Raw genomic sequence first — 13,611 nt, forward strand, 5'->3', positions numbered from 1 at the left:
GCTGACGGTGGACGCGCGTGCGGGCGGTTAATTGGGATCCCGTTTGACCGATGTATTCCTCTCCGCAGTTGTTACAAGTTATACAATAAAGAAGATTTTCGGTTTTACACGACATGTTTTCATTTACAAAAAATGTTTTTCCACACTTGAAAATAATAGAGGATCCTGTTCGTATAAAAGGGCAGGTACCACATCTGGGATCACCGCATTTTGATACTGTGTATTGTTCAGGAATGGAATTGAATTTAGCTCTGGTTAATAATTTCTAGTATCTGTATCTTTTACAATCGTACAAATTCTTCTGGCTAAATTGTAAGGAATATTCCTTTTGGTGTGAGTAGGATGACACGAGGTGAAGTTTAGATATTGGTGTGTATCCGTTGGTTTTATAAAAAAAATATCAGTAAAGATTTGTGAGTCTTGCTTTATGATCATGACGTCAAGGAAAGGAATAGAAGAATCATTGTGCTCAATGGTAAATTGAAGACTTGGATTTATGAATTTAGTAACGTGTAAACTTTTTGTAGATCTTCTTCAGATTTGTTCCAAAGTAGGATACAGTCATCTAAAAATCGTTTCCAAGATTCTCTTAAATGTTCTCCAATCTCTTGTCCCATTTTTTCAAAAACCTTTTGATATAATGTTTCTTCAAAAAATCCCATAACCAGGATGCTGTATGTTGGTGCCATTTTAGTCCCCATGGCGGTGCAAGACTCACAAATCGAAGGTTGGCAGAACTAAAAACATTTCTTCTTGCACAACATTATCCAGAAAATCTTATCCTTTCTGTCATAGAAGAATCCAAGAAAATCCCGCAACATATATTAAGAACGACCAGAAAAAAAGGACAAAGATCCCTTCTTAATCCCTTTTGTAACAACATATAATCCAAAACATATAAATATATTCCAAGAGGCGAAAAAGAACTTTACAATCATCGAAGGGGAAAATAATCTGCAACAACATATACAGAAATCGAACTTAATTCACAGCCAACGACAACCACCCAATTTAAAAAAAAATTATTAACCAGAGCTAAATTCAATTCCATTCCTGAACAATACACAGTATCAAAATGCGGTGATCCCAGATGTGGTACCTGCCCTTATATACGAACAGGATCCTCTATTATTTTCAAGTGTGGAAAACAGTTTTTGTAAATGAAAACATGTCGTGTAAAACCAAAACTCTCCTTTATTGTATAACTTGTAACAACTGCGGAGAGGAATACATCGGTCAAACGGGATCCCAATTAACCGCCCGCACGCGCGTCCACCGTCAGCAAATCAATAATCCGAGCGTTAGAAACACGCCATGCAGTGAGCATTTCGACATTTGCTCTCAAGGAAACTACTGTGTCTTTCCATTTTATAAACTTAGGAACGATTCAGCCGTAATGAGAATAGTGAAAGAGAAATACTTTATAAATCTATTTTCACCAAAACTGAACAAACATTAATTTTTGATAAGTTCATGTCTTTCTTGTATAATTAATTTCTTAAATACTTTGTTTATTGAGACTGAGAAAATCATGATTTATTGTCCAATTCAATTTTCCCGAACTTTTACGTTATATTATGACGTCATGGATTTATTCCTTCCCTGCAAAGACACTCATGACGTCATGACGTCATAGTTAACGTTTCCAAGCAAAACAAATCAGTTCAAAGTATGTACACCTGATAAAGGATTGTTAAATCCAGAAAGCGCTTGTGTTAAATGAAATTTGGAAACTGTGCATTTTCTTTTTCTTTTATGATTATATATATATATATATATATATATATATATATATATATATATATATATATATATATATATATATATATATATATATAGATTACATTTTCAACATTGAAATACTGTGATTTATTTATTGAATAAAAGTGATATTCTCTCACAGTGTGAAAGGATATCAAAGTAAGTAAAAAATTTCTGGTCTGTCATAAGATAGAGATAGTAACTAAGCATCTTGATAGAGCTAAAACTGCAAATTTCTTCCCAAATTCGTTGCTAAAATCCATGCTATGTAATGTTTTCAATCACTAACTTAAAGCTATGACGTCTCAACCGCTCAACTATGACGTCAAGCTTATGACACTGTGTTAAGAAAAGACAGAGGCAAAGGGAAAATCAAAGAAAATGTAATAAACAGAAAATTCAATGTTTTGTAGATGAATGTGGAATTTATTTCACTCGTGAGACAGGATTTTTTGATATTTTTACTCGTGCTTCGCACTCGTGAAAATATAAAAAAAAAATCCTGTCCCACTTGTGAAATATATATATATATATATATATATATATATATATATATATATATATATATATATATATATATATATATATATATGTGTGTGTGTGTGTGTGTGTGTGTGTGTGTGTGTGTGTGTGTGAGGGTGTGTGTGTGAGGGTGTGTGTGTGTGTGTTTAGAATTATATTTCGGCTTCAACCCTGAATAATGTGTTTGATGTTTACGAAAGTACCTGTCACTAATTTCTTTTGAAAATCATTAAAATTAAGAGATACCGCCTTCGAAACGTTTATTTGATATTTTCAGACGTTTGCTCCAAAAATAAAGACATCAGTTAATAATCTGTAATTTATAAAGGTTCAAAACTCAACATAAAAAACCCTTAATACATGAAAGATTTTTTTGTTCTTTTACATCGGTATATTCCTTTAAAACTTACCTAGTGTGTAAGACCTTTGCACCTAAGTTATCGTATCCCTATATCTCAGAACTGATTTGCAATAAAAGTTTGAAAATATGAAAAAAAAAAATGTATGAAAACCCGTCACTCGATATTAACTCTCTCTCTCTCTCTCTCTCTCTCTGTTATACTATACTGCAGGTCAAAAAAGGTTCAAATGCTGGTACAATAAAATTCATATAATTTTTTCATTTTTGAAGATTTTTATTTGATAATCTATTCGCTTAAGTTTGATGGATATACAAATTTCAATCCGATCCGTCAAATATCAAAATATAATTCGTAGATGACCTCTATACATACGGTGTATCTAATTTTGTCACCACTTGAAAGGAAGCCCCACGTAAAATTTAAGTTTGTTTATGTCCTTGAGATATGCTTTTAATCGTTGGGGAAAAAACACCTGGAGCATAATCTGAGGAATATGGCAGATATGTGTGTATTTTAGCTCTTAGTTGAATATCCATGTTAAAATAAAGACGTCAAGTAAATTGACGGAGAAGTGGACTATTTTCAAATTATGTGTTGTGCTCAGGAACACGCCAACAGAAACCCCAAATATACTTGTATGAAACATGAAGGTAACCAACAACAGGCCAAGCATTGTCTACAATAGCAAAAGTTAAAACATTAGTATGACATCATCTTTTGTTCTTTTTATACTTTCTATTTCTTGAAAGGCCAGAGACAGTCTAATAAATTACCTATAACTGTCCAATAAGTTAAGAAATATGTCTAATATTAAAATTAATGGACAGTATTTTATAACTTACTTGATGGCTACAGTAATTTATTGGATTAAGAAAACACAAATAAATATTATAAGCAATGAATCCAATATGGTTCACAATGTAATGAAATATGTATTCCAAGTCACAGAAACAAAAACTGAAACTTTGAAATTGTTCCAATAAATTATGAAATGTATATTCCAACTCACAAAGAAAGTAAAAACTTAAATTTGAAGAAAATATCTCTGAATTCTATTGGAATGTTACTTGCACCAATAACACACGCGGGGATAACACTTCTCCTTTTTGCCTTCCTGGCAAGAATCAATCGCTCCTTCTTCTTTCTCACTAGTACTTCGAATAATTTTGCTTACTTATCTGTAGGAGCACATCCATCGTTTCTTCTATTACGAGGGATGTTCGGAAAGTTCGTGGACTATGCCAATCTCCATTATACTTTCTTCAAGAAATTTAAAGTGAGCACATTCAATGTGATTTAATAGAATTCATATTACTGAATTTTAAAATCAACACATTTTGTAACCACGGAGTAAACTCAACAACACTGTAACGTCAAAACATACCGACATGAGGTTCTCAAAAATACTATCCCTATACATTCCACACAGTATTGCCCGATACCAGTGCACTCATAAAACGTTTCTTTATGACTTGAAATCTATTTTGCTAACAATTGTTCCAGTAGCATCATTTTTTTTTTATCAATTTTTTTTATGTTTCACTGCATAAGTGTGCTTTCACAAACACATTCATAAGTGAAGCGCCAAACTCTTAACATGACGTTATTAATTTTTCAATGCTTTTGATAAGGTTTTTTACAGATAATCTGTTTTCTAACATATCGCCATCGTCTAAGCAGAGTAGTCTATCATTCATGTACCGCTTGTACCATGTATTCACACATGCATGGCTCGCTTTTGACATATTTCCTACTTTCTGAGTTTTTTCTGGAGTTTTCCAGAGTACAACACAGCATTGTGTGGTTTACTGCTGCTCCGTGACCTACGACGTCATCTTTTGCCTTTTTAGCTCACCTGAGCTGAAAGCTCAAGTGAGCTTTTCTGATCACATTTTGTCCGGCGTCCGTCTGTCTGTCCGTCTGTCTGTCTGTCTGTCTGTCCGTCTGTCTGTCCGTCTGTCTGTCTGTAAACTTTTCACATTTTCGACTTCTTCTCAAGAACCACTGGGCCAATTTCTACCAAACTTGCCACAAAGTATCCTTGGGTAAAGGGGATTCAAGTTAGTTCAAATGAAGGGCCACGCCCTTTTTCAAGGGGAGATAATTAGGGTTTAGTGAAAAAATAATGGCATCATTTAAAAATCTTCTTCTCAAGAACCGTAGGGCCAGGAAAGATGAAACTCATGTGGAAGCATCCTCAGGTAGTGTAGATTCAAGTTTGTTCAAATCATGACCCCCAGGGGTAGGGCGGGGCCACAATGGAGGATCAAAGTTTTACATAGAAATATATAGGAAAAATCTTTAAAAATCTTCTTCTCAAGAACAGCAAAGCCATGATGAGTCATATTTATATGGAAGCATCCTCAGGTAGTGTAGATTCAAATTTGTTCAAACCATGACCCCTGGGGGTAGGGCAGGGCCACAATGGAGGATCAAAGTTTTACATAGAAATATATAGGAAAAATCTTTAAAAATCTTCTTCTCAAGAACAACAAAGTCATGATGAGTCATATTTATATGGAAGCATCCTCAGGTAGTGTAGATTCAAGTTTGTTCAAATCATGACCCCCGGGGGTAGGGCAGGGCCACAATGGAGGATCAAAGTTTTACATAGAAATATATAGGAAAAATCTTTAAAAATCTTCTTCTCAAGAACAACAAAGTCATGATGAGTCATATTTATATGGAAGCATCCTCAGGTAGTGTAGATTCAAGTTTGTTCAAATCATGACCCCCGGGGGTAGGGCGGGGCCACAATGGAGGATCAAAGTTTTACATAGAAATATATAGGAAAAATCTTTAAAAATCTTCTTCTCAAGAACAGCAAAGCCATGATGAGTCATATTTATATGGAAGCATCCTCAGGTAGTGTAGATTCAAGTTTATTCAAATCATGACCCCAGGGGGTAGTGCAGGGCCACAATGGAGGATCAAAGTTTTACATAGAAATATATAGGAAAAATCTTTAAAAATCTTCTTCTCAGGAACAGCAAAGCCCAGATGGTATATATTTATATGGAAGCATCCACAGGTAGTGTAGATTCAAATTTATTCAAATCATGACCCCCGGGGGTAGGGTGGGGCCACAATGAAGGATCAAAGTTTTACATAGAAATATATAGGAAAAATTTTAAAAATCTTCTTCTCAGGAACAGCAAAGCCCTGATTGATGTATTATTATGTGGAAGCATCCTCAGGTAGTGTAGATTCTATTTTATTCAAATCATGGCCCCCATGGGTAGGATGGGGCCACAATGGAGGATCAAAGTTTTAAATAGAAATGTAAATGAAAATATCTTCTGAAGAACTGCAAACCATGATTAGTCATTTTGATATGGAAACATATAGAAAAAATATTTTCTTCCCAAGAACAGGAAAGCTATGTTTAGTCATACTGATATGGAAGCATCCTCAGGTAGTGTAGATTCAAGTTCAAATGATGACCCCTGGGATAGGGAGGAGCCACACTTGGGGATCAAATTTTTACAAAGGAATATATGGGAAATTTTTTTAAAAATCTTCTCAAGAACAACAAAGCCATTTGTTATATTGACATGGAAGCATCATCAGGTAGTTTAAAATTCAAGCCCCCCCCCCCTTCCCGGTAATCTTTTCAATACTGAACTGATTTGTGCTTTTGCCCAGCCAGTGTGCTCAGGTGAGCGATGTGGCCCATGGGCCTCTTGTTCAATGTAGACTACCTATCTTCTGAAACTGATTTCTTTTCAACAAAGCAAAATATTGTCATTATTTGGAATCAGAATCGATAAAAGAATTCTTAATGTGAAGGTGTAAATTTTTTCCGTTTTTTTCTTTCGTCATTTTACAGAAGAAATGACTTCAGAAATTATTTAGTGTCTTGATTGTAAATTACAGAATTTTGACCTGCTCCGCGATCCAATTTTCGCATTTTTTAAGTCTAAACAAGTTTGAAATAAACCACGATATTTTATTTTTTTAATACACATTATTTGAATTTACTGTGAAATATTTCTTCCAAATTTGAATATAATATGACGTTGAGTAAAAAAGTTTCGAAGGTAGGCCACGAACTTTCCGAACAACCCTCGTATAGGAATGCAAGGATGTTTGGTCAATAGTCTTCGGCTCTTCTCCCGATTCGTTTCTGACTTCTACAACAAAAAAGCTTATAACATTGTTGATTTCTTAATCACTCGACACCTTGACGTCTTTAAGCATGAAAATATCAACGTTGGATACTGTGTAACATTCTTTCTGTCAGTTAAAGAACAAACTCACTGCCCGTTTTCATTTCTGCTCCGATAAGCCTTTTCTAAATCATCTAAATATACTTAATTAAATTACGGAGATCTTTCTATGTTCCCTTTGTTTTTCTGCGTTCTTGAATAGCCTTAACCAAAAGTTGAGAAATATTTGGAAAAAAAACCCATCTATTTTGAGTTCAAATATCATTATCTCGACAATTCTATGCTCAAAACCCAAAATATCACTTGGGAAATGACTAGATTATTCATCATATATGAATTTGTTTTGCATCAAAAATATGCTTTCTTCCTCGGAAGAAGGCGTGCTTTCAACATTCACAATCACACGAAAATGGTGTTCGAATGTCTTGTGATTAATTATTCCTTAGTCAGTTATTCAAAAATAGCACTTACCTGTAACTGTCCACTAAGCTAATTACAATGAATGTAAGTTTCTTCTGCATGTAAACAACCTTCACCTGAGACAGTTTAATAAGTAGACAATGCTTACTTAATACAATGGATGAGAAAATGTTCTATGAGAGTACATTATGAACACAAAAGAGTAAATGTTTTAAGTCGGTTATAGGCCTCAAACTATTCATTCTGTGAGAAGAAAGAACTTTTGTCGGACCTAATTGCCCTCCAACAGTTCTTTCTTCTCACAGAATGGACAGTTTTCGGCTTTTAACCTTTACGTAATTGAAGAAGATGGAACCGTAGTAAAAGATAAGAAAAAAAGATCATCGACGAATTTTTTCTGGACTGTTAAGAAGGCGATTAAAAGCGATTGATGGCACACCTCATATCTGCTGTTTTGGGGTTTAAAAACGTACTAGATTAAAATACTAAACAAATTTTAAAGTTTCCAAGCTAGTTCAAAAATGGCATTTGGATTTTTATGCTGAGTGGATAAGGTAAATACGTTGAGAAAATAGCACGAATTCACGTCGCAGCTACTTTTCTACTGTAATTGCACCATGACATTATGGTAGGTCTTGATAGTCACTGAAAATAGATATCAAAGTACTAAATGTTTTAAATAAAATTTTGTTGACCACTAAATTAACGATTTTACTTTTTACTTTATCATATATCTTGTATAAACAGACCCTGAAACGAGTCTTGCTGATATATCTTGTCAATCGTGGCTAAAATGAAACCCGTTTTCACAGTAGCTCGTTTCAAATTAGTGATACAACAAACATATGATAAAATAAACACAGATGTTTTGAAATGAATTTTTGAATTATTCTCAAACCATTTAAGACATCTAAATCTTATTTTGATCTTGAAAATAATTACAGATATCATAACATTTTCAATGAGCGTACAATTTTAAACATGTTCATGCATGACGACTTAAAATAGAAATGGGTCAGATTAATTCTTAAAACAAATACCTGTTGTCTTAAGCTATGTAAAGATTTACAAATACAACAGTAAGATCTCGGTCTAACCTAACATCTCCTTAAAAATAAAACAAAACAAAACGAAACGAAAACAAAAAAAAAACAAAAAAAAAAAACAAAAAAAAACAAAAAAAAAAAAAACAAAAAAAAAAAAAAAAAAAAAACAAAAAAAAAAAAAAAAACCTGCTGAATGTTCTTGTTTAATACAGCATATATATTACATTTGCAAATCATAAACAAAACCTAAATGAAATGAAAATAAATATACTGAATTAAAAAAGATCAATCCTTTCACAGTAATGAAAAGCAGTTTTAGTAAAGGTTTTAGGCCGAAAACTGTCCATTCTGTGAGAAAAAGGAACTGCTTGAAGGCCGTTTGGTCCGACAATAGTACTTTCTTCTCACAGAATGGACAATTTGAAACAAGTTTTTGATATGAAACTATATAGCTATATGATTGTAAAAAAACATCCAATACTGTAATTAGGGACAAGGAATGATAGATAGATAGATAGATAGATATATATATAGATAGATAGATAGTACCGACGTATCGAGTGAAAAAATGCAAATCTTGATTAATCTATGATTAATCCGAATTAATTTAAATAATGTCCGAGAGATTACGCATATAAAATCAGATAGAGTCTAATGCGTGCGGGTGAGAATCAGGTAAAGCGTGTTGTACAAACCGAGTAAAGTTTCGTCTAAACTGTATAGCGTTTTGTGTAAAACGTGTTTTTTTACAAACTGTGTATTGAACGTCTTTATACCTATAGTGCAACGTGCAGGTGGGTTAATATTCATGATTTGTATATATACAGTCTATAATTCACTTGTTTATTTTATCGTATATGAAATGCGCCTATTTTATTCTTAGCTGTAACAGATATGTCAAATAAGGAAGGGAAGAAGCTTTTGAGTGTTTTAGATTTTGGAGGACAGTGTGCCTACTACGCCTGTCATCAGGTCTACCTCAGCAGAAGAGCCTTCTATATTCTGGTGATAGACATGTCTAAACCATTTAAAGAAAAGGTTGACATTAAGTTATGTGACCAGGAAGGAAGTATGTTTTGTGATTGGACATACGGGGGTACGTGTTGGTTTATCATACTTGATGACCATAAATATCTGAAATTTATTGAATACTGTCAATAAGAAGGAAAATATGCAAACAATACAAGGAAGTATTGATAAATGATGACATTTTTAAATCGAGAAAAACATCAGCAACTATCTGGTATTAGAATAAGATTTAAAATAGAAAAGAAAATATCGGCATCAGCATTGTCAGTAAGAAAAAAAAAACAATGCAAAAACATCTAACAAACATAGTCAGAATGAACATTAACTTTTCATCAGCAATATTGTGGAATTACCATTATTTGTAGGGACCACTGTGTATTGATTTTGTTAACTGATCAGCCCTACTCAAGATTTATTAGTGTTACTCCTTTATGAAATTTGACATTGCTAACATATCGGTTCCTGAATATTCTGTAAATGCAAGTACATAGCCCTCGAAATTACGTACCGACCTAAGTACCCATTAAACTTTGATTGTTTATGAACATTGATCAACTACTTATTAATATAATTTTCACGTCATAATGAATCTAGCACCCAAAGGTTGGTTAACGCTCATTTCAATTTTGTAATATATCAATACTTTGGCTTTTCAAAAGATTTTTTTCTTATTTCAGATTCAGCAGGATACGATAATTTAAAAAAAACAAAATAAAAACAAAAATACATGTACTAGTACAGTGTACCTGAACGAAAGCAATTTATGTAGAACACTTAAAAAAATTGAAATTTAACTGTCACATGACAAACCTAGTCATGTGATGATACTACAAATATTATTATACAGCTGAGTGAACGCCGTATTCAACCTTACAGATTAAAATCAAATTTAATTTATTTTGAAATTCAATGTCAATAATACAGGAGAACCATTTGCAGAAGTAGAAAATTGAACGGGGATGTAGTTTTCTGAATTGTTTCTGAATGAAAACAAAGTAACATTAAAGAATAAACGATCATTGAATATATTATATTTATACACATATTATATGTGTTATAACTGATTGAAAAATGAAGGATAACTAAAGGATTACACTTATTATCGCCTCATTAAGAAACTATTCAGCTATTGAATGGTCACTGAATGTCATATTTCTTTTCTAAGAATGTTTTCCCCTTTTTCGATTTTACATTTTACAAAACAGAAGAAATGAGGTAGTATAATCATCCAACCATTATTTCCGTGTACATAATACAAGTAAAATAATAGAAATATGTATTTCTTTAATAAACAGAATATCTCTTGTTCTGGTTGAAATCTGTACATATCTACTGTTCTGAAGATGCTCCAGTTTTACTTGTGGGGACTCATCTTGACAAGACTATCGGACAGGTATATTATATTACATTTTGAAGGTTTGCTGATATTGTTTTATTTCAGATCACGGTGTCTTTCATCAATTGAAGTACATGCATGGAGTGAATTTTTAATTTGTCACATGATGGAAACCTGTGTAAATGTTTTCATTACTCATATAATTTCCTTTATATGCGAAACACTTTTTCGTTTCCAAATTTATTCCTGACAATGAAATTGTAAATCTGGGGTTTCTCCACTGTTTCCAAAGATTAATGCATTGGTGTGATTCTCATATATTTCATTGAAGGGAATAGTCAAGCTGAAGTTTTTTAGCTCACCTGAGCCGAAGGCTCAAGTGAGCTTTTCTAATCAATGAGTGTCCGGTGTCTGTCTGTGGTCTGTCGACTGTAGTCCGTAAACTTTTCTCATTTTCGACCTCTTCTCAAGAAACACTTGGCCAATTTCAACCAAACTTGCAACAAAGCATCCTTGGGTAAAGGGGAGTAAAGTTTGTTCACAGGAAGTACCGGTTCAAGGGGAGATAATTAAGAATTTGTGAAAATTTGGTGGCATCTTGTAAAAACTTTCTTCTAATAAAGAAGCATTGGGCAAGAAAAGATGCAACTTATGTGTAAGCTTCATTACATTCTGTAGATTCAAGTTTGTTCATATCATGACCCCCGGGGTAGGGCAGGGTTTGCAAGAGGCGTTCGAAGTGTTACATAAGAATATATATGAAATGTCTTTAAAAATCTTCTTCTCTAGAACAGCAAAGCCATGATTAGTCATATAATAATAGAAGTATCCTCAGGTAGTGTAGATTCAAGTTGGTCCAATCATTACCTCTGCGGGTAGGGCAAGGCCACAAAAGGATTAAAGTTTTACAAAGTTTTATATTTGTGTAATGGTTAAGTGACATTTGAATAAAACGCATTGAAGACCTCAAATAATGGAATGACCTGACAACCTTTGGAATGGACTAGCCAAACCTAACGGTTTATAAGGCAAAACTTTTGGAAAGTCAGGTGTTTAGAAGCTAGCTGAAGAAGTTCGATGCTGAATCAGTAAAAAAGAAGTTAAGGTATTCCATCCCTAATAGCAACAGATTCAATGAAATTGAATATATAATAGATGTATAAGTGTTTAATACTCAGTATATTTAGACATAATTCCCTTTCATTACTATTAGCATGTAAGATTGGAATGTGTTCTTATTTATTACCTTGAATTTGACAATTTTCAATTTTCACTCTATTTCTGTTTTAAAGTATCTTTCCACCACAGTATTTCTTGATATTCTTATTATTTGAATTTTTAATTTTAAAAAATTGCTTGTCCTCATAGACTCCAATGCAATCTTTGTTAATTAATTACTGCTTAGTTAACATTTTTGAAACTTTCTCTCGGTAAATCCTTTTCTGCTGTGAAATGCTTCTACATAGGAAATATCTTTAAAATCTTCTCAAGTACAACTAAGCCATTATGAGTCATATTTGTGCAGACGCAACCTTAGGAATTGTAGAATCAAATTTGTTCATATCATGGGGGCACAACTGAGGGTCAATTAAGTTTTGCCTAAGAAAAAAAATTTTCTGCTCAAGAACAGCAAAGCCATATTAATCATATTATTAAAGAAGCATCCTCAGGTAGTGTAGATTCAAATTTGTTAAAATTTAGGGTGGGCAGGGTGGGGCCATAATGAGACAGTTTTACATAGGAAAAATAGGATTGATTGATAGTATGTTGTTATACGTCTTGTTCGAGAATTTTTCACTCATATAGAGACTTCACCATATACCGGTGAAGGGCTTCAAATTTAGACCTTTACTCGGCACTCAGGACCATTGAGCAGTGAGGGATCTTAATCGTGCCTACACCTGTCGTGATATTGGGCCTTGGTTATAAAGGTCTCATCCGAAGGACCCACAACTTTCACTTCAAAGTGTCGAGCGCTTGGCCAAGGAACAGTTGCTACCTATTTTTATTGACTTAGGTCAGTCGCTGCCGGGGCTCGAACTCACGACTTTCCGATCACGGATAGAGCACTCTACAATAGAATACATACTATTGATATGGACCAAAATTGTTTTTAAAAGGATATGTTATGTAGAACTTATGTATCTTTATTGTTAAGAACGACAGAGGAAAGGCTTATCGGGATTTCAAAATACTGCCCGTGTTCTTTTTTAGAAAAAAAATATGATGATGATGATAAATCATTGTACCCGATTGTAAAACCTTTATTCCTTAAGAATCACATGTGATGTCCACAGTATATACTGTTTAACTCTCATTCCATATATTTGTTTACGTGACTTCTCGTTACGTTTCGTTTTCAGATGTTTGTTGAACAGTCATGGGTTAGGTATTTAACCCCCGTGACGAATACTTCGTTATTTATAACATCTAAAAATGACAAGATTTATTTTATATTTTGTTTTGCATGTTACCATTCATTTCTAACACTTGAAATAATTCTTTAGATATAATTATTAAAACAATTGTCATCTCTAAAGTTCATGTCATATAGATATACAACGACGTCATCTTGTTCAGGTAAGTAAGAATTTCTGGATGGGGCGTTAACATACCAGCATAGGGCCTGGAAAGGAGGGGGTGTCTTTTTTTTTTTAAATAATCAATGTACGATAACGATGTTTGATTCAAAGTGCCAAAATCATCTTAGAAACATTCTCTAATGTAAAGCTAATTAATTAATTGTTGTTAAAATTAAATTTGCAATTACATGGAAGTTAGAGTGTCTATTCATTCATGCGTAAAGTCCAGCAATTGTCAAAATGATATTTGATTATGCAAGTCAATCAATGGGCCCTATTTAGAGTAAATTAACAGATAAACTTTGGTTATGTTTGCTGCAGTTCTGCAGTAAGTCGGTTAAAAGTTTGCAGTCAACGAAATTGTTCGCTGGAGGAATTTTTTTT

This window comes from Saccostrea echinata, unplaced genomic scaffold (genome assembly GCF_033153115.1).
Source record: "Saccostrea echinata isolate AGI-Se365-2 ecotype Australia unplaced genomic scaffold, CSIRO_AGI_Sech_v1 ptg000044l, whole genome shotgun sequence".
NCBI classification, from domain to species: Eukaryota; Metazoa; Mollusca; class Bivalvia; order Ostreida; family Ostreidae; genus Saccostrea; species Saccostrea echinata.